Source organism: Sorex fumeus, unplaced genomic scaffold (assembly GCF_029834395.1).
Source record: "Sorex fumeus unplaced genomic scaffold, SorFum_2.1 ptg000072l, whole genome shotgun sequence".
NCBI lineage: Eukaryota > Metazoa > Chordata > Mammalia > Eulipotyphla > Soricidae > Sorex > Sorex fumeus.
The window spans coordinates 51,995,080-52,014,721 of NW_026606129.1; the positions used below are offsets into that span (position 1 = coordinate 51,995,080).

Below are 19,642 nucleotides of genomic sequence, written 5' to 3' on the forward strand. Positions count from 1 at the left end.
AGGTTGTACCCCGCGAGGAAAGAGCAGGAAGCAAGGCTCAGGCTTCTCCGAGGGCTGCTGGAGTGCAAACCGCAGTCAGGCGGAACCACCCCTGGAACCTGGATTCCGGCCTGGGGCTTTCCGTGCCACCTTCCTTCCCAAGACAATCATCTCTAGCACAGATGACTCTGCCCAGCAAAGAATCGCAGTCTACCAGGCGCCGCAAGTGTCTTGGCGCTCCCTACTCTCCGCGGAACTTTCCTGTCGGCGGCGCTTGTTCCCGTCGGAGCACCAGCGCAAACGGGCCGGGAGGGGGACGCTTTCTGGCGCGGACCGAGAGCGGAGGCTGTGAGCGCCGCCGCCGGAGAAGACCGACGCTCCGCCGGAGCCAGCCTGCGGCGCCGGGGCCTGGCCGGCTACTTCCCGCCTCAGCCGCCGCCCCCGCCGCCCCAGACACCGCTGAGGCGGGCGCGGCTGGACGCGCGCTCACTCGGCCCTGTCCGGCCGGGCGCGGCCCGGAGCCGCGGCGAGGGAGGTGAGTGCGGGGGCCGGCTCCCGGCTCGGCTCTTGGGCCGCCGGGTCCCGCAACAATGGGAGCCGTGTGGGGACGCCGCCAGGGCCCCCGGGTCCTCAGCAGCCGGGGGCTGCAAAGCAGGCCCGGGGCTCGGGGCGCTTGAGGAACTCCGGCGGTCTGAGGGCTGGCGGGGGTTCGGGCTTTGACCGGGGGCCCGGGTGGCTTGGTAGTGAGGGTTTTTGTAGCGGAGGAAGGGAGTCAAGGGGCAACGGGGACGTAACTCCAGCGGCGTGCGCTCTCGTCACTTGATAAAGACGCCCTGGAGGCCGGTCTCAGCGGGTGTGTGTGTGTGTGTGTGCGCGCGCGCGCGCGCGGGGTGGTGTGTGGAGGGGGCTGCTCCTGTTTGGAATTCTAGGGGCCTTTGTGTGCTTGGTCCCCGAGGCGCATCCGTCTGCGTCAGCCCCTCCTCTCCGGAGGTCTGAGAACTTGGCAAACTGGGGTCCGACTGGGGAGGAGCGCGGAGAGTTTTAGTTTCTCAAGGGTAGGCGCCGACCGGGTCTCGGAGAGGCTGGAGCTCAGACAGGCGCAAGGGCAGTTGCGCAGAGAGCGGAGTTCTCCCGGCGCCCAGATGCATCCTGGCGTGGAAGGAGGGATTCCCGAGTGTGGCACGGTGAGTGTCCGGAGCTGTGGTTGGAGGTGCGCAGGGGCGCGCTGGGAGGCTGCTGGTGGCTGCAGAATCGCTTTACGGGGGCAGCCTGGGAGATTGAGTAGGGGGAACCTCGTAGCCTGGTTTTCCTCAGAAGGAATGGCGTTTTACTGCGGGCAGGTGTGTGGTGTGTGGTGTGTGTGTGTGTGTGTGTGTGTGTGTGTGTGAGAGAGAGAGAGAGAGAGAGAGAGAGACGTGTGTGTGTGTGTGTGTGTGTGTGTGTGTGTGTGTCAGAGAGACAGAGACAACTTAGAATTCCTGTTAGCTTGCTAGGTGCTGCTGACTGACTCTATTGGTTGGCTAGGACTGGAATAATAATAATAATATAATAATGATGATGATGAAGTCATGTTGAATTATTAAATTTTAGTGACTGTCATTTCATTCCTCTCTTAACTCTCCCCCAGTGTTATTTTCACTAAGGGTGTTTACAGGTCTTCAGTGAATTTGGTGTGTGGGAGCAGAAAGAGTGTGTTCCGTAGTAGATGACTGGCTCATTCTTAATTCAAATCAGAGTGATAATTGTATAATTGACAGTATGTATATTTCAGTGTTTTGGGGTTTTGGGAGCACACCCTGTGGTGCTCAGAGTCTTTTCTAATGGTACTGGAATTTGAGCCTTACCTCCCCAATGCTAAGCATGCACTCTTGCTCCTGACATTTTTTACTAAAGAATTTTCATATATTTGGAGTCAAAGCTTTCCTCTCTTTAACTTTTTTCCCTCTATTGTTCTTAAATTCTGACTCATGTTTTCAGCACTGTGACTGAATTGTAATGGCTGATGTTAATTCAGGGGTTTTCAATCTAATGTCCCTTTTCACAAGTTTGTGTTACTGTTTAATGTGTGTCCTCTAACAAATAATAAAAAACCTAATAAAAACCCTAACAGTTTATGTTGTTAAAGCTGTTTAAATCCATGAAGCTTTATTTTCTCTTGTTGCCCTGAAATCATGTTGAATTATTAAATTTTAGTGACTCTCATTTCAGCACCCTCTTAACTCTCACGTGGCATTATTTTCAGTAGAAGTGTTATCTATCTTCAGTGAATTTGGGTTGTACACATCTCATCTGTGTAATTGAAGGGTGACATACAGACTAACTCTGAAATCCACAGCTGTACACTAAAAATGTATGGAGTATTCAGGCTAAAGCTGATGTATTTTCTGTCTGTGGAAGAGAGATCAACTCCTGCATTTGAAAAAAACATCTGTCAGAATCATTGTACCTTCTGATCAGAGTGTTAGGAAGTTTTATCTTGTTGGAGTCTAGTATAAATTTCCAAGGGTAGGATGTGTATGGATAGGATGTGTATTTCTATTTGTAGTTGTAGTAATAGTTGTTTTTTTGTTTTGTTTTGTTTTTGTTTTTGGGCCACACCCGGTGATTCATTGGGATAACTTCTGACTTTACACTCAGGAATCACACTTGGTGGTGCTCAGGGGACTGTATAGGACTGAGGATGAACTTGGCTATGGGCTGCAAGGCAGACACTATCTCTTCTACTCCAGTAATAGTTTTGGAGGTTGCTTTTTTTTTTCTTCTGGGGGTGGCTTGAGGGGCGTTGGGGAGGGCATAGTTTGACCCACACCTGGCATTGCTTAGGCTACTTCTGTGTTACTCAGGACCACGCAGTCCTGGGATTGAACCACAGCCTTCCACATGTGCTCAGCCTGTTGAGCTCTGTCCCCTTCTATCCCACACAAAATATTTTTTCTCTTTTTCCTGTCTCAATTTCACCCTCCTTCTCAAATTTTCTTTTTGTGTGTGTGTGGTGGTGGGGAGGGGCAGTCACACTTAACTTTGCTTTTCTTCTAGGAGTCTCAGGGGACTATGATGTGCTGGGGATGGAACCTGGGCTTACTTGCGAAGGATGATCTCAGTTCTCTCTGGCCCTATAACAAGCTTGTTCTTAATTTTGGAACGTATTCTGTGGTACTCAGGGCATAGTCCTGCCTCTGTGTTTAGAGATGACAACTGGTGGGTCTCTGGGGACCATAGGGGTGCTGGGGATCGAACCTATGTTGGCTGCCACATACAAGACAAGCACCCTACCTGTAGTACTATCTTTCCAGCCCCTAAAACAAGCTTTTAATCAATAAAACTCAACTAAATGTTTATAAAGAATTTATTTTCAGTAGTGACAATTGGTTATTTTCCTATGCTTTCTGTGGGAAAAAAATTTATGTGTTCACATTGGCACTTTTTTTTGTTGTTACTTAACTTAAATCTGCCTGCTAACTTTATTCCTGTAGACAAACATTTTTGTTTCTACAAGAAACAGTGATCTACAAGAGCAGTGATTTACAAATACTCTATATCTAGTCATGTTTCCCAGAAAGCATATTCAATTTTATACTTTCCTTCCTAGTTTGTTTTGGGAAGCATGAAGGTATTGGTTTACCCCTTTGTCAGATATACTGCCTGTTTGTTGGTTGGGAGTATCTGTCCTTTAGAACAGAATTAAGATTGTGGTAAAGTTTAGTTTATTTAAAGTTGCTTGCCTCTTAAATTTCCACAGCATTAAATAATGTAAAACTGATTTTTGTTAATCTCCATTCTAATTTTGTAAAACCATATTCTTTTCTTTGCTGTCAGTATCTCTTTCTGTATATATTTGACCAGAAACAAAGAATTAAAAATCAGTGCACTTTGACAATTTTTAGGAAATATTTCTAATTTTTTTATCTGGAATATTCACTTGAGAAAATAAAGTAAAAGCTAGCTTATTGTTGCTTCGAAGGAAATGGAATTGGTGAAAGAAATGTTTTAGACCAGCTTAATCAAATAGTTCACTTCAGGAACTCTTGGAAAAAAGTCTTAAGAGTTTTAAATGTTTGTCTATTCAGTCACTAATTTTTGGGCCTCCCAAATAGTGGTCAGGGGCTCGGTGCCGTTTCTAATAATACTAGGCCAATTGGGCTTGATGGAGGAGGATGCAGAGTTACTTGGGCCCTGCAGTGCTGGTCACACCATCAAGGCCACACTGGTGGTGCATGTGGGAAGTTTAGATTTCTTCATAAAAGTTTGGAGGACATTCTTTCGAATCAGCCTATTTCTAGATTTTCCTAGTTGTTTTTGTTACAGAGAAGCCTTACCTGATGATTCTTAAGGACTGTCACTAGCTCAGCTCACCACTCTCCCAGTGGTGCTTTGGGGGACCTTGCAGTGCTGGAGATTGAACTTGGGTCTTCTCACATGCCAAGTATGTGTTCAGCCCTTAGAGTAGTCTCTCCTGATCTTGCTAACTTTTTTATCTGGCAAACTCTTAACCATTTAGAGCTATATTTTAAATTTTATTGAGAGTATCTCGCCGCATGGCAAAGCCTGGCAAGCTACCTGTGACGAATTCGATATGCAAACACAGTGACAACAAGTCTCACAATGAAGACGTTACTGGGCCCGCTCGAGCAAATCGATGAACAGCGGGAGGACAGTGCAATAAAATGTGGTTTTTCTTGCAGGTTGTAATAGAAACTGGATGTTAGGGCCTGTTGCTTTATGGATGTTCAGTGCTTGCTCAGTATCTAGTGTGAAAGGGACACTGTTCTGAGTATTATTAATAGGATTCTAGTTGGGTCTTATACATAAATGAGAGGCTCAGTTTCCTTACCTGCTGATGAGAGCAGCTCACTGTCTGCGTCTGTTGGCACTCTGGACAGGTGGGAGAATTTGAGGTAGTCTTGATCCAGTATTGATGAGTAAGAATTCACACTATGAAATCCAAGGTCATTTCTAGCACTGGTAATTTTTTTCCTGGCAATTTTTAAAAATTTTAATTTTAATTAATTAATTTGTTTTTATTAGTGAAACACCATGAGGTACAGTTGTAGATTCACAAATTTTTTGCTTGGGTTTCAGTTATACAATGATCAAGTACCCATCCCTCCACCAGTGCCCATTCTCCACCCCCACCAATCCCAGTATCCCTCCCACCCCCCCTCCCCCTCATCCCACCCTGCCTCTGTGGCAGGGCACTCCCTTTTGTTCTCTCTCTCCTTTTGGGTGCTGTGGTTTGCAAAAGAGGCATTGGGTGGCAATCATGTTCGGTCTATAGTCTACTTTTAGCATGCATCTCCCATCCTGGGCGGATCTTCCCAACACCCTTTACTTGGTGCTCCCTTCTCTATCTGAGCTGTCCTGGCAATTTTTTTTAAATTTATTTTTTATTTTTAAATTTTAAAAATTTTAATTTAAAATTTTTAAATTTAATTTAATTTTTAAAAATAATGTTGGAGTACTGCTATTTGTTCAGCCATTGATTAAGCTGATTGAATTGGGCATGAGCTCCACATTACTTTTTTATTTTATCACTGTGAGATATTTGCAAAGCTTTCATGTTTGAGATTCAGCCATACAGTGATGAAACATCCATTTCTCCACCGCTGCACATTTTCCACCACCATTGTCCCAAGTATCACCCCCCTCACAATACATACATATCGCAGTCCTCACCCTGCCTCTATGGCAGACAGTTTCCCCAATACTCTCTAATTTGGGACATTAATTTTGCTCAAATTTTCCCACCACCATTCACACCTACCTGCCAGGGACAGACACTAGATATTTTCTATAGCTCATTTTGAATATCATGAGAGCTCATGCAGGCGTGATTATAAATGGGTTGGGTTCCAGAGACATCTCAGTATGGCACTAATCCATTTTGGGATTCAATTGGGAGTCCCTGGGCCAGATCTGTTGGTGTACTAAGATGGCGTCCCAAGGCAAATTGTGGGCATGACAGCTAGTCTTCTGAGTGGGTGGTGACTTGGGGAGAGACAGCCCAGGTCCTCTGCCACCATGTGGCCTGGAGATTTAGTCCTGAACCCGCATACCTAGGCCTTGTTTTGAAAGCTCTTGGTCACTGGGATTCCATCTGGAGTAGGCAGGGAGATTGCACCTGCTCCATCTGGGATGCCCTGGTGATATTGGCTCGGTATGGGGCCCGGAGAGATCTCTGGAGCTGTGGTGTCATCTGGGACTTGCTGCTATGTCTGTGGGCCAGGGCTGTTGGTGTGCTAAAATGGTGCCTGGAGGCTAATTGTGGGCATAGCAGCCAGTCTTCTGGGCAGGGACCCAGGGAGGTACAGCCCAGATCCTCTGCCACCAAGCAGCCTGGAGATGTAGTCCTGGAACCTGCATACCTGGGCCTTGCTTGTGGAAGCTCTTGGTCACCGGAATTCCATCTGGAGTAGGCGGGGAGACTGCACCTGCTCCACCTGGGATGTCCCGGTGATATTGGCTCGGTATGGGGCCCGGAGAGACTGTAGTGTCATTTGGGACTTGCTGCTATGTCTCTGGCCAGGGCTGTTGGTGAGCTAAGATCCACATTATGAAATTTTCAGCAGATTATATCTTAGTAAGGTCCATTCTGAGACGGTGGAGTCAGGCTTGGGGTATGGCAGCAATTTTGGTTTGTGGAAGCAAGTGGCTGCTGGAGACTCTACTTGGGTGGGCACAGGCCAACCTGCCCCCCCACTTTACTCCAGACTGTTCAGCCATGTATGGGTCTGAGATTAACTGCGGCTTTTGATCTCTTTTGAGATTTATTTAGGGGTCTCTGAGGTAAGGCCAATAGTAGAGCTTACACGGTGGCGCTGGAGTTGGTTCATGGGGATGACTGCCAGTTCTTCCATGTGTATTGGGAAATGGGGGCGGTAGCCCATCCCAACTCTGAGTGAGCTTGTATAGCTGAGCTGGAGATGATTTGTGGGTGTGACTCCCACATACCTAACTTTTGGCTATTTAATTTCTTGGTAAACTTGTTCCCAAGTTGTTGGGGTCTGGCCAAAGGCACAGCAGCAATTTTGGGGTATCAGGAACAAGTCTCACAATGGAGACATTACTGGTGCCTGCTTGAGCAAATCGATGAACAATGGGATGACAGTGCTACAGTGCTACAATGTTAGAGCACCAATACTTCCACCAGTGACAACTTCCCTCCACCAGTGTTCCCATGTTCCCTCTGTGCCCTTCTAGCCTGCCACCTTGACAGGCACGTTATAAAGTTTGGTGGTTGTAGTTTGTCTTAATACACGAGTGAATATCATGTTTGAATTCCCTCCCCCACAGAACCAGTATAACTGAGTTCTCCTGGTCCCTGTTTCCCTATTAACTCCTTTCTCATCCTTTCCCCCCGCTCGATTTCTTTCCTTCTCTGTCCTCTCTATAGTCTGAGGTCAAGGGTGATCTAGGCATCCCTCTTTAAACACTGCATTCCTTTGTCTAGTTATTCTGTATACCACAGTTAGTGAGATCATCCTGCGGTTGAGTGGCTGTTCAGTTTTTGGGAATTGATTGTGGGCAACACCTACCTTTATGCTTAGAGGCCACACATTGTGGTGCTGGGGGGTCCATATACTTGCTGGGTTTTGAACTATGGTCAGCGTAGCTGCATGCTAAATGAGGACCTTAATCATTGTATTATTTCTGGCCCTCAGTTGGCAGTTCTTTATTGGAATTATCTAGATCTACCATTGACCATTTATTTCTCTGAGCACTTTGTCCCTTATGTGTGAGGATGAGTTAACTAGTTGGTTTGGATCACAAGGTCTCCAGGCAAATATTGATCACCTGGATAGTAGGTAATGGATTTCTAATGATTATTATTAATTTTTGGGGGGTTGGGGACATACCCATCTATGCTCAGGACTTACTTCTTGCTCTTTGCTCAGAGATCACTCCTGGCAGTGCTCAGGGGATCATATTATAATGCTTTGGATCAAATCAGGGTCAGCTGCATGCAAGCCAAGTGCATAAACCCCTGTACTATTTCTCCAGCGAGGTAATGGATTTATCAGTGGGATGTGACTCTGATCAGCTATAGGTCTTTTCGGAGATCTCGCTGAGCTCTGTGTTACCATTTTCAGAATATAATATTACTTGTCTAAACTTTATTCAGGAATTTGAAGTCAGTGACTCAGAAATTATCTGTACAGTTTTTTGTTAGCCTAATATTGTCCCGAGCTCTCTGAGAGGGGCGGAGGACTCGAACCCAGCTCAGCCAGGCTGGCTGTGTGCAAGGCAAATGCCCTACCGCTGTGCTATCGCTCCAGCCCAAGTACACTGTCCTCCTGTCGTTCATCGATTTGCTCGAGCGGGCCCAGTAACATCTCCATTGTGAGACGTGTTACTGTGTTTGACATATCAGATACGTCACGGGGAGCTTGCCAGGCTTTGCCGTGAGGGTGAGATGCTCTCGGTAGCTTGCTTGGCTCTCTGAGAGGGACGGAGGAATAGAACCTGGGTCAGCTGGGTTGGCCGCATGCAAGGCAAACGCCCTACCCGCTGTGCTATCACTCCAGCTCATATATAAATATATATATATTATACTACATAATATATATATATATATATATTCTTTTCTTTTTTTGTGGGTGAGAGATGGGGAATACCGGGTGATGCTTAGAGATGACTCCTGGATCTGCACTCAGGAATCACTGTTGGTGGGCTTGGGGGACCATATGAAAAGTCAAAGAATGAACCTGGGTCTACCAAGTGCCTGCAAGTGCCATACCTCCTGTACGATCTCTCTGGCCCCATATGATGAAGCCTACTTTAAGCAGTTCATTTATTTCATGCAAGTGAAAACATAACAGAAAAGCAAAGCATGAAATATAGCTAGGTTAAAGACAAAATTGATATGAAGTAGAGAGGAAAACTGAGGCAAGGCATAAGACATTTTATATGTGGCAAGCAACTGTTAAATTGAAGCTTTGTTAGCAGAGTTGAGATTGTGAAAAGGAAGTCATTATAGGTTAGAAGCAATACAAACAAAAATAGTTTCAGTTAGCACAGACATTGAAAGTAGCTAGTACTACTTTTATAGCACATAGGCATAGTTCTTTTTCTTTTTCTTTTTTTTTAAATATAGGAGTATTGCTTTTATTCAGTCACTGATCAGCTGATTGAATTGGGCATGAACTCCACCTTACTTTTTAAAAAGTTTTTTATGGTTTTATTTATTGAATCACTGTGAGAGCAGTTACAAAGCTTTTGGATTTAAGTCTCGGTCATACAATGAAACACTCGTACCTTCACCAGTTCTCCACCCCCCAAAACTCAAGTTATACCCCCATCCCACACCTCCCCCTACCTGTGGGGCAGATGGTTTCCACATTACTCTCTCTCTACTTTGATTACATTCAATATTTTGACACCAGACCCACCATTATTATTTGGGATTTTACCCCAGCACTCAGATCTGCTGGAAAGGCAACCGTAGACAATTTGTTTTCTTTTCCTGGTAATGAATAACATATGATGTCGCGTGGCTGCAGTAGTGGCTGCACACTTTTGAAATTCTGAAATTTTAACACTTAAATCTGGAGGGATTTCTGCCAAAACCTGCTGGGTTCCGAGATTTGTTCCTGAGTCTTTTGGATCATGGCCGTTAAGCAGCTTGATCAGGAGCCAGAGAGGCCATTCATGGGTGGCGACTCAGGGTCTCGTTGGGACGGGGAGGAAAGGGCTGGTTCCAGCCCCATCCCGTGAGGCCCCGCGTGTCTCATCACTGAGGGCCCAAACCTGACTGTCCAATGGCCTCTGGAGGATGGTGGCCATCGGGCCGCCAGGGGGAACAGGCCCAGGCACAAAACCTATTCCCACCAGGGGTCACCCAGTACCTGTAACTTACTGCAGGAACTGCACGCATTTCTGCCAAAAGCCATTGAGTTTTGAGATTTGTTTCTGAGTCTCTGGGATCATGGCCATTAAGCAGTTTGATCAGGAACCAGAGAGGCCATGCCTCCAATTATATAGCTGAACCAGAGGTGTTTTGTGGGTGTGTCTCCCACATACCTAACTTTTGGCCGTTTACTTTCTTGGTAGGGCTGGAGCGATTGCACAGTGGTAGGGCGTTTGCCTTGCACGCAGCCAACATGGCCGACCCGAGTTCGATTTCTCCGCCCCTCTCGGAGAGCCCGGCAAGCTACCGAGAGTATCTCGCCCGCACGGCAGAGCCTGGCAAGCTCCCCGTGACGTATTCGATATGCCAAACACAGTAACAACAAAGTCTCCAATGGAGACGTTACTGGGCCCGCTCGAGCAAATCGATGATCAACGGGAGGGCCTTTACCTTTACCTTTACTTTCTTGGTAAACTTTGCCCCAAGTTTTTGGGGTCTGGCCAAAGGCACAGCAACAATTTTGGGATATCTGGAAGTCTGAAGGCACCATCAGGCTGCTGATGCACTCACCTCACAGGTACAGATTGACCTGCTGGCAGCACCATACCCCCAGGCATAGTTCTTTTTTATTTATTTTTATTTGTTTTTGGTTCACACCTGGCAGTGCACAGCACTAATTCCTGGTTCTGCACTCACTCCTGGTGATCTAGAGAAACTGTATAGGGTTCTGGGAATCAAACCCAGATTGGCTAAATGCCTTATCTATTGTACTCTCTCTCTGGCTCCAGTGTTTATTTCTGTTTTGTTTTGGGGAGGGCCAGATGAGTGGTGCTAAGAGCTTACTTCTGGCTTTGCATTTGTGGATAACTCCTGTTGGGATTCAGATGACCATATGGTGTGCTGGGAATTGAACCATGATTGTTGCTCAAGGCAAGCACCCTACTTGTTGTACTCTTATGCCGGCCCCAGCATAGGCATAGTATAATAAAGGCAAAATGAAAAATGTTTGCTTTATACCTTACATGTATTTGATATCATAGTTTATAAAATATATTCAAGACCGAAGATAGAGTTCAAAGGGTTGACCTTGTACCTTTACTCACTAAAAAATTTCAAACACGTTTATATACATGTACTTGATTTCTCCCAACAATCATGGGCAGCAGATACACTCATTTTACAGGTTAGGAAGGAAGTACCAAAAGGTGAAAGTATTTGCTTTTCAGTATACAAGGTCAGTAAGAGGAAAACTGGGCCAGACAGATAGTAGAGTACATCAGATAAGGCACTTGCCTGCACAAGGTCAACCTTGGTTTGATTCCCACCACCATATGTCTCTTGAGTCCTGCTAGCAATAAGGTTTGAACACTGCCTGATGTGGTCCAAATAACTCTCCCCACCCACCCCTAACTAAAAAAAAAAAAAAAAAAAAAAAAAAAAAAAAAGCAAAGAAAACAAAGAAGAAGAAGAAAAAAAACCAAACAAAATAAACCTGTGGACTTAGTACCCTTTAAAGATATTTTATTTTCAAGAATACATTCTACCACTGAGGTAAAACTCCAGCAATGTGCCATCTTTTATATATCCTAAAATATCCCACATCTTTTATATGTGGGATATTTTAGGACTTCAATTTGGGGTGATGGTATTCCTGGCTTTTGGCCAATAGAGGATACACAGAAGGCAGGGTACACAAGGAATATAGCTTCTCTTCTGCCCCGTTAACGGCAGACCGGTAATTCTGGAAGAGCTGGGTGAGTGAGGAAGCTAGAGGCAATTCTCTATTCATCTCACAGATCAAGCCTATGACCAAGGAGTAATGGCTTTACAAATGAGACTAGGTGACACAGTGGGTAATTTGTGATGACATAAAGAAATTAGAAGAAAAGGGGCTGGAATCATAATACAGTTGTCGGGCACTTGCCTTGTGTGCAGCTGACCCAGGTTCTATCCTTGGCACCCTGTGTAATCATGAGTGCAGAGCTAGGAGTAAGTCCTAAACATTGCTTGGTGTGACCCCACCCCGCCTCCCCCCAAAAATGGAAGAAAAATGGTTATTTGGAAAAGAATCACATATATAATTCTGGATTGAACTCAGACTCTTTGGCCTCATTATGTCTAATAGTCCCACTGTCTTCTCATACCTTTTTCTTCATTGTATCATCTACCTCCTGTGTTAGTTTAGATGCTGGTTTGCCATGGTCTACAGTTTCAGTGTTGCTTGGTTGGACTGAGAGAGAACCTTGCCTGCCTGACTTTGTGCTGTCTGTTTTGCCAGTTACCAGCATTTAGTTATCTCCGTTGGCTTTGTTTGCTCTTCTTAGGTTGTCCAGTATTTCTGTGGACTCAGGGATATGGGCTATCTTGAATGTCTACACTTTCCACAGCCTCTTTTGGATTGAGTTTTTCCTACCCCTCAGGTTGCCTTCTTAGGATCTCATGTCCCACAGAAGCTGCTTTGTTTCTCAATTTATGTTCACCCTCAGATCTTAGACTTACTTCACCTCCTTTATTCCTCTGTGTGTATATGGTATGTGTGCATGCATTTTGGGGCCATACCTGGTGGTATTAAGGGGCTTCTGTGCTTGGGTGTTGCTTCCAGTGGTTCTTGGGGGACCATGAGACACTGGGAGCTTAATGTGGACTTCCAGCATGCAAAGCATGTGCTAAGCCCATTAAGCTATCTCTCTCTCCAGTCAAGATTTCTTCATTCTTGACAAGTCACTTCTCTTTAGCTTTCTGTTCGCTAATCTTTCACTTTCTCCTGAGCACAGCTTAAGATGCCCTCCCTTGTTTCCAAAAATAATTTTGTTCCATATTTTTATTTTACAAAAGAATTTAAAGTTTTTGAGGGAGGGGGGCACACTCAGTGGTGCTTAGGGCTTACTCCCGGCTCTGTACTCAGAGATTACTCCTGTTGAGAGACCGTACTGGGTGATGGGGGTTGAACCAAGTCTGCCACATGCAAGGCAAAATCCCTGCCAACTGTATTAACCTCTCTGGCTCCTGCTGTATATTTATTTCAGAATTTTTTTGCTGTATATACTAACATGTGAAAAATAATCTTTTAAAAAGAAATGGGATCATAATCACTTAATCACTTAACTTCCTGTTAATCGTCGATTTGCTCGAGAGGGTGCCAGTAACGTCTCCATTTGTCCCTGTCGTGTGCTAGTGTGGCCCAATGGCGTCTGTTCGCTCTAGGAACATAAAGAGTCACAAACCGATCGTTCATGATCTTAATGAAGAAGTCTGACCATTTGGTAGGTGGGCGGCCACGCGGTCTTTTGACATCCCGTGGAATCCAGTCAGTAACAGCTCTAGTCCAGCGGTCGTCTTTAAATCTCATTATGTGACCAGCCCATCTGATTTTTGACACCTTGGCAAACGAGACAGCATCTCTGATTCTTGATCGTCGTCGATGGAGGTCGGAACTCCGGATTCTTTCTCTATTTGAGTGAAACGTGATATTCCAAGCATAGCTCTTTCAATTCCTCTTTGGGAGACACGAATAGCGTTCTCATCCTGTTTGCGTAGGGCCCAGGTCTCTGAGGCATATGTAAATGCAGGAAGAACAGTGGAATCAAAGAGATGTGCCCAGAGCCAGAGGTTCTTTGTCCTCTTAGCTATTTCTTTGATGCTCTTGAAGGCGTTCCAAGCCGCTTTCTTCCTCCTGCGCAGCTCGGGTGCCAGGTCATTTGTCATGTTGACTTCTCGACCTAGGTACACATAGCTGTTGCATTCGGAGATGGTCGTTCTGTTGAGAGCAAATGGGGTGTCAGGAACGAGGCTGTTTCTCATAAACATTGTCTTCGTAAGATTCAGCTGTAGTCCGACCTTTCCACATTCACGGTCAAAGTAGTTCAGCATTTGTGCCGCTTGGTTGATGTTTGGTGTTATTAGAACGATGTCATCAGCAAAGCGGAGGTGGTGTAGTTGCCGACCATCTATCTTCACTCCCATGTTTTCCCATTCCAGTTGTCGCATGATGTTCTCGAGTGTGGCACTGAAGAGTTTTGGTGAAATGGTATCACCCTGCCGAACCCCTCTCTTGATATGGATGATTACTTCTTTGTAGAATAGTGAGATCTTGGTAGTGAATCCGCAATAGAGCTCACGAAGGATCCTGATGTATTGGGTTTGTACGCCCTGATTGGCTAGGGCTTCCATGACCGCTTCCGTCTCAACAGAATCAAAGGCCTTCTTTAAATCAATGAATGTTAGACAGAGCGGCATCTTGAACTCCCGAGATACCTCAATGAGCTTGGTTATTGTGTGGATATGGTCGATGGTACTGAATCCTTTTCGGAATCCAGCTTGTTCACATGGTTGTCCTTCATCTAGTGTTCTGCTAATCCTATTCAGGATGACTCGAGTGAATAGTTTGTAGATGACAGACAATAGGCAGATTGGGCGATAGTTGCCAATGTCGTGGATGTCTCCTTTCTTGTATAGTAGTACAGTCCTGCTGGTTTTCCATTGGGATGGAACCTTGCATTCAGACAGGTAGCGTGTGAAGAGTCGAGCCAATGTATTGATGTAAGTTCTTCAGGTACTGATGGTAAGTTCTTCAGGTGTTCAGGTCTGATCTTGTCTGGGCCAGGTGCTCTTTGTTTCTTTACCGACGAGATGGCATGTTGGATTTCGGAAGGGAGAACATTGGGAACGACATATCCATCATGTGGTATGTGGTATGTGGGCAAGTGGATGTGGCTATTAAAGAGATCTGAGTAGAAGTCATGAATAATCTTCTCCATTGCCCTTCTGGAAGATGTGATAGATCCATCATGATGTCGGAGGGCAGTCATCTTGGTTTTGTAGTTGGTGAAGGACAGGCGGGCATTACGAATGTTTTTCCCAGCTTCTGCTGCGTCTACCAGTACTGCTGCTCTCCTGTTTTTGAGGTCATCCTTGATGGCTTCTCTGCATTGTTTTGCCAGTTCGGACGTTCGCTTGTGGTTGCCTGAGGCACGTGCCAAGCCACGTTGGCGAATAAGTTCAAGAGTGTTCGAAGAAAGACGGTTTTTTGTGATTATCTCTCTCTTGGCATTCCTTGCACAATCATGGAGGTGCTGAATCATTCGATCGTATTCCTCATCAATGTTGTCAATGACAGCATCTTCCCATGTTGCCGCAATAGAGCCAAAGAGCTCCCAGTTGGTGGTTGTTCTGGGAGTCCTCTTCTTAAACCTTGTATTCTTTTCTCCTCATTCTGTGAGGTAGAATTTTGCACGAAGAAGATGGTGGTCTGATCCCGTTTGGAATTTTGGGACAACAGCAACATCGGTTAGGCAAAACCGCCGATTGAATATGATGTGGTCTATTTCATTGTGGAACCGTCCATCGGGAGACTCCCATGTCCAACGTTTAGATTCAGCCTTTTGGAATTGCGAGTTACCATGGAAGGTTTTGGTTGACATGATGAACTCAGACAGTCTGTCACCCTGTTCGTTCCATTCCAGGCCATGGGTTCCGATGTGGAGTTCATCGACTGATCTTCTTGGTCCTATCTTGGCATTAAAATCACCGACAATGATCTTGTAGAAGGTGTGATCTTCTTTATAGAACTTCTCCAGCTCCATGTAGAATTTCTCAGTTTCTCTTTCACCATAACTGGATGTTGGTGCATAGACAACAAAGATAGAAACTGCCGGTAGTGAGCCACATTTATTCAAGTGTAATCATCCGATTCGGGTTTTTTTTTTATTATATTATTTTTCTATACTCTTGTTTTTTTTGGGGTGGGGTTTGGGCCACACCCAGCAGGGTGCTTGGGGCCTATTCCTGACTTTGTATTTGGGATTGTTCCAGGACAGTGATCAGAGGACTATATGTAGTGCCAGGGATTGAACCAGGGTTGATTGCAATCAATGCAAGCACTTTAACACTTGAACTATCTTTCTAGCTTATAACTTTCTTCTGTATTTAGTATACTTGACTCCTAGGGTAAATTTCTCATAGAGTTACGTGAGAAGTTACGTATTTAAAATACGTATATGTGAGAAGTTACGTATTTAAAATTTTTGCTACAGCCAGAGATAGAACTCAGTTGTAGAGTACTTGCCTTGCATATATTAGACTCCGTGTTCAGTTCCTAGCACCACATGGTTTCCACCAGGAGCAGCCCCTGAGCATCACTGGTTGTTGGTCCTCCCCCCTAAATTTTGTTAGTTTTCTAAAGATTGTTACAGTGCTAACTTAACCCTTGCCTGCCTACATATGAAACATTATTTTTCTTCTTTTTTCATTGCTTGGGCTGGAGCGATAGCACAGCGGGTAGGGCGTTCGCCTTACAAGCGACCAACATGGCCGACCCGAGTTCGATTCCTCCGCCCCTCTCGGAGAGCCCGGCAAGCTACCGAGAGTATTCGATATGCCAGACACAGTAACAACAAAGTCTCCAATGGAGACGTTACTGGGCCCGCTCGAGCAAATCTAAAGATTGTATTAATTCATATTTCTCTACAAGTACTGAACATTATCAGTATTTATTCTTTTTGGGGGCTCTCCCTGGCAATGCTTAGGGGCTACTCTTGGTTCTATGTTTGGAATTGTTCTTGGTGTGCTTGGGAGGACCATGCAGTGCATATGACTAATGCCATGTAAAGACTTGAGCTATCTCTTCATCTCCTAAGTATTTCTTAGCATATACCTTATACTTATTATTGTTTTATTTATTTACTTACTGATTTTTGCACCCAAGCTGGGCTGCAGTGTCAGTGCCCATAGAAGCAACAGTTTTTTTTTTTCTTTCTGGTTTTTGGGTCACACCTAGCGATGCACAGGGGCTACTCCTGGCTCATGCACTCAGGAATTATTCCTGGCGGTGCTTAGGGGACCATATGGGATGCTGGGAATCGAACCCGGGTTGGCTGCGTGCAAGGCAAATGCCCTACCCACTGTGCTATTGCTCCAGTCCCGAAGCAACAGTTATTTTTGTTTTGTTTTGTTTTGTTTTATTAAGTGAAATACCATGAGGTACAGTTGTAGGCTTACAAGTTGTTGTGCTTGGGTTTCGAGTACCCATCCCACCACCAGTGCCCATTCTCCACCCCCAGCAGTCCCAGTATCCCTCCCACCCCCCATGCTCAGAGATCATTCCTGATGGCATTCTGGGGATAGTTTATAGTATCTGTGAGCGAACTGGCATTAGCTGCATGCAAGGCAAACACCTTAAACCTTATACTATCTCAGGCCTAGACTATTTGTATTTATTTTATTTTATTAGCCATACCCAGCAATACTTAGTGGTTATTCCTGGCTCTGCGCTCAGGAATCATGCCTAGTGCTGCTCATTCGAACATATGGGATGCTAGGATGGCCACTTGCAAGGCACGTGCCCTACCCATTATATTATTGCTCAGGCTCTGTATGATGTTCTTTTTTAATGGAGAATTCTGTGATGCCACTCTCCAAGGGCTGGTGCGATAGCACAGCGGTAGGGCGTTTGCCTTGCATGCAGCTGGCTCGGCAGAGCCAGGTTCGATTCCTCCGCCCCTCTCGGAGAGCCCGGCAAGCTACCGAGAGTATCTCAGTATGCCAAACACAGTAACAACAAGTCTCACGATGGAGACATTACTGGGCCCGCTTGAGCAAATTGATGAACAACGGGAGGACCGTGACCACTCTCCAAATTGAAATCAATGGCTTCCATTAGAGGCACATAAATTGTGGGAAAATTGAGTAGGTGGAGATACAGAATTGAGTTCACTTTTAAGCCCAGCAGTGAAAGACTAAATGCCATAATTTGTCTGCCAGAGGTACAGATAGTAAGGTGGTGCCAAATGCCACATATTTGCCAATCCTAGTTTAGAACAAAGTTCAGAGTCCTTAGCAAAGTCCTCAGGAGACAATGCTGGATCCAGATCTGGCCTGTTTACTTCTCATCTCTTGCAATCTCCCCATTTATTCCTTCCAACCTCTAATGCCGTGAAACTTTACTAAAACATGTTTAATTCCCTCTCTTTGAATGACTTCATCCTTCTCTGCTTAGGGAAGGCTATTTGTCCTTTACTATTCAATTTTGTTTCCTCTTCTGGGAAGCCCTCATTATCTTAGGAAAATTATATTCTTTTATGCCTTATAGCAACTTAGTCTCCCCAACCCCACACCTTTTTCTATTTGAATTACAATTTTTGTATAATCATTTAAAAACATTTAGTTCAGTGGCTTCATTTGCTTTTTTTGGGGAGGTGAGCACACCTGGCTCTGACTCAGTGATGACTCCTGACTAGACTCAGGGGACCATATAGGGTGTCAAGGATTGAACCCAGGCTGACATTATGTAAGGCAAGCACCCTACCTACCATACTATCTTTCCAGTCCCTGAATTCAGTGATTTTTTTTTAGTATATTAGTAAGATAATACAGTCATCACCTCCTAATTACAGAAAATTTTAGTTACTACAGAAACCAACATCCTTATTCAACACATGTACATGCCCACGCACACATTTTTTGTTGTGGTGCTGGGCATTGAATTTAGTTATCATGCATATAAACATGAACTTTACCACTGAGCCACATTCCCAGCCCTCATGGTATATATGTGCATATCTGTGTGTCATTTGACTGGAAAGCCCTTGTAGAGTAGCAATCCTCACTTTATAATTGGTGTTACTTCTTTTATATACCTTCATTGCCCACCAATACTATTAAGTAGTAAGGTAAAGGTAAAGGTAAAGGCCCTCCCGTTGATCGTCGATTTGCTCGAGCGGGCCCAGTAACGTCTCCATTGGAGATTTTGTTGTTACTGTGTCTGGCATATCGAATACTCTCAGTAGCTTGCCGGGCTCTCCGAGAGGGGCGGAGGAATCGAACTCAGGTCGGCCATGTTGGCTGCGTGCAAGGCAGACGCCCTACCCGCTGTGCTATGTTTTTAATTAGTGTGGCAATTTTATTTTCCTTTCCAGGAAACATTTCTGCGTTTTCTGCACACTTCATATCTAAGCCTTGAGTCCTATTTGGAATATTTTCTCCTTTCACTTGTTTGAATCTTCTTCACTTAAGATTTTTACGATTTTTATCGATCTATTATATTTACAGTAGTGATGAAGTTATTTTATAGTTGCAGAGCTGCTACACCAAACCCTCCACTAGTGTCTCAAGATTTCTCCGCCATTATCCCATGATCATTACCTTCCTCCCTCACTTGTCTAATTTTGCTCTGCTTCTAATGCTGTCTTAAAGTTTGTCTCTTGTAGGAATTTTTGTTTTGTTTTGTTTTGGGGTACCACCTGAAAGTGCTCCAGAATCACTCCTTGTAGGACTCAGAGGACCATATGGGATGCCAGGGATCTAACTCTAGTTAGCTGCATACAAGACAAGTGCCTCCCCACTGTACTGTCTCTCAGTTCCTTCTTTCAGGAAGTTTTCTGATAACATTTAACATTCAGAGTTTCCTATTTCTCTAAGCTCTGGTGCCTTTTGAGGGTGGGGAGGGATGTCTGTTATTTATTATGCACTTGACAAATTGTAATCTTGACCATAGCTAAATTGGCAATAAACTCATTGACATTATAGACTACTTTTTTTTTGTACTTCTAACACAAAGATGCCACAATTATGTAGTGACATTGCACCTAACATTTTGCTTAACTATGTAAAGGAAAAGAAATACATAAAAAAGAAATGATTGGTTGGTGGTGGGGAGTTTGCTTGAAATTTGCTCTATTTTATGTTCTCAGATATTTTCTCTAGTGGTCTTTTGCCAACCTCTTCGCAAAGCCATCTGTTTTAGATGTTGGAAGATTTTTTCATAAATCTCACCAGGTCTGTCTTGTAATCGCTGGTTAGGGTAATTTATTGACCCAACTGAGG

At 44.8% G+C, this 19,642-nt stretch overlaps 1 protein-coding gene across 2 annotated transcripts in view; it reads left to right on the forward strand.

The window, feature by feature from the left end:
• The first annotated feature begins 315 nt into the window (after positions 1–315).
• Positions 316–19,642, forward strand: part of LOC130037908 (testis-expressed protein 264) — a 139,405-nt gene continuing 120,078 nt past the window's right edge. Inside the window, exon 1 of one of the 2 annotated variants that reach the window (XM_056129954.1) lies at positions 316–514. The gene's annotated coding sequence lies outside the window, so the exon portion shown is untranslated. The remainder of the gene's footprint in view (positions 515–19,642) is intronic. The other variant, XM_056129955.1, reaches the window with a different exon arrangement.